Here is a 2,358-nt window from a genome sequence, read left to right as displayed (position 1 = left end):
GGCTTAGGAGATGTTGCATTCTCTGGATCAATTTCATTTTCATCTCTTCCTCAATCAATGCACTCATTGATCTCCTTGGCAATCTTAAGTGATTGAATTACAATTTCTTGTAATTCAATCTCTCAAATCTTGATCAATAGCCAATTCCTTGGTCAATTGCTCATGAGAAGAGATGAAGTATGGTCACTAATTATACCACATGCATTTCCCAAATCAAGTGTTGAGAGGATTATAGTCACATATCCATCCAAACCCAATTTGGTCCAGCATGAGAAAGCATTTCTAGCTTGATCTCTTCATTCCTCTTTCAAGGTTCAGAAGAGATCCAAGTATGAATAGCTTCTTTTCCAAGATAACTACCCAATTGGATGAAGATCGAAAGCTTTCAAGTAAAATCAAGAGAAAAGATAGAAGAAGAATAATGAAAACTGAGTCGTTCATCATGGATCCTCAATATTAGCTCCCCTCGCTCCACATCTATGAGTGCTCTGGCTGTAGCTAGGAATGGTCTTCCCAATATGATTGGGTGAGTGTGACTCTCTTCCATGTCCAAGATGACAAAGTCTGTGGGAAGAAAGTATTTTTTCACCTTTAACAATACATTTTCCACCACCCCTATTGCTTGTTTTTGAGTTTTGTCAGCCAGCCTGATGACTACATCTGTGGGCAATATCTCATTGATCTACAGCCTCTTCACCAGGGACAAGGGCATTAAATTGATGCTTGCTCCCAAATCGCAGAGTGCTCTATCAAACATTGTTTCCCCTATGGCACAGGGGATATGAAAACTCCCTAGATCTTTTCTTTTCGTAGGCAACTGCGGTTGAATGAGGGCACTGCACTCCTTGTTCATCACTATAGTTTGGCCTCCCTTGAGTGAGCTTTTTCTGGGAAGCAGCTCCTTCATATAATTGATGTATGCAGGCATTTGTTGGATAGTCTTGATGAACGGTATGTTCACATGCAAAGATGCAAACAAGTCAAGAAATCTTGAGTATATTCTCTTCTCCACAGCACCATTGAGTAGTTGGGGAAAAGGTGCATAGAGTCTCAGCAGCTCCTGTTTTGAAATTTTTGGTTCTTGGTAATCTTTTTCCCCCTCCTCTACTGAGGTATCTTCAGGTTGTTCTGACAGCTTGCTTGGCTTGTCCTCAGTTTCCTTATCACTTATAGTGACCATCTTGCAATCTTCCCATCTTACTTTCTTTGTTTTACCTCTCAGATTCTTCTCTGTGTCACTTGGGAATCCATCTGTGGATTTGGGAATTTGCTCAGAGAGATACCCCACTTGAGATTCCAACCTCTTGATTGTGTCTCCCTGGTTCTTGAAACTGGTTTGCACTTCCTCCTTGAACACCTTGTTGTCTTGAATCTCCTTGCTTATGCCTTCAAGTAGATTCTCAATCCTTGAGATTCTTTCTTCAAATGATGATAGGTCAGGCTGAGGAGGGTTATTCTGGCCTTGATATGAATGTGGAGAGGTGTTGTTATGGGGGTGTTGATATGGTCTAGATGTGAAGTGTTGGGTGGCTACATTGTTTGGATTTGGGCGTCTTTGATCAAGGCTTTGGTCTTGTTGATTTCCCCACCCAAAGTTTGGGTGATTCCTCCATCCAGGGTTGTAGGTCTTGGAGTATGGATCATGATTTTTCCTAGGTGAATTCCCAATGTAGTTGGTTTGCTCCTGACTACCCTCTGCTTCTTCATTCACTCCTTCTTGGGTTGTTGATGAAGTGGAGATTGCTGCTACTTGGTTTCTCTCCATCTTCTTGGTGAGGTCAGCCAGCTACTGGGTAATGAGCTTGTTTTGGGCCAGCAGAGCATCTACATTGTTTAGCTCCATTACTCCTCTTGTGTTCCCTCTTTCGGAAGCATAGAAGTAGTCGTTCTCTGCTACTGTTTCAATGACATCTATGGCCTCCTTAATGGTCTTCTTCTTATTCAAAGATCCTCCGGATGAATGGTCTATGGCCTTCTTTGACACATAAGAGAACCCTTCATAGAAAATGTACAGCTGCACCCATTCATTGAACATATCGGGTGGGAACCTCCTTGTTAGGTCTTTAAACCTCTCCCATGCTTCATATAGAGTCTCACCATCTTGTTGCCTGAAAGTTTAGACCTCAGCTCTCAGCCTATTGATTCATTGAGGAGGGTAAAATCTTACTAAGAATTTGTTCACCACATCTTCCCAAGTTGTCAAGCTCTCCCTTGGGAAAGACTCCAGCCACTTGGCTGCCTTATCCTTGAGTGAGAATGGAAATAAGAGCAGTCTATAAGCGTCAGGATAAACACCATTAGACTTCACTGTGTCACATATTCTCAGGAAGGTGGTTAGATGTTGATTGGGGTCCTCTT

At 42.2% G+C, this 2,358-nt stretch overlaps 1 non-coding gene across 1 annotated transcript; it reads left to right on the top strand.

The window, feature by feature from the left end:
• The first annotated feature begins 2,030 nt into the window (after window positions 1-2,030).
• LOC148549132 (small nucleolar RNA R71) lies at window positions 2,031-2,137 on the top strand. Its single transcript, XR_015897932.1, has one exon. It is a non-coding gene; the product is annotated as a small nucleolar RNA R71 (small nucleolar RNA).
• Window positions 2,138-2,358: the final 221 nt, after the last annotated feature.

The sequence above is a fragment of the Arachis ipaensis genome, chromosome B8 (assembly GCF_059453495.1).
Source record: "Arachis ipaensis isolate K30076 ecotype BB chromosome B8, ASM5945349v1, whole genome shotgun sequence".
NCBI lineage: Eukaryota > Viridiplantae > Streptophyta > Magnoliopsida > Fabales > Fabaceae > Arachis > Arachis ipaensis.
The sequence above is the reverse complement of the archived record's forward strand: the minus strand, read 5'-3'. Positions and strand labels throughout refer to the sequence as shown.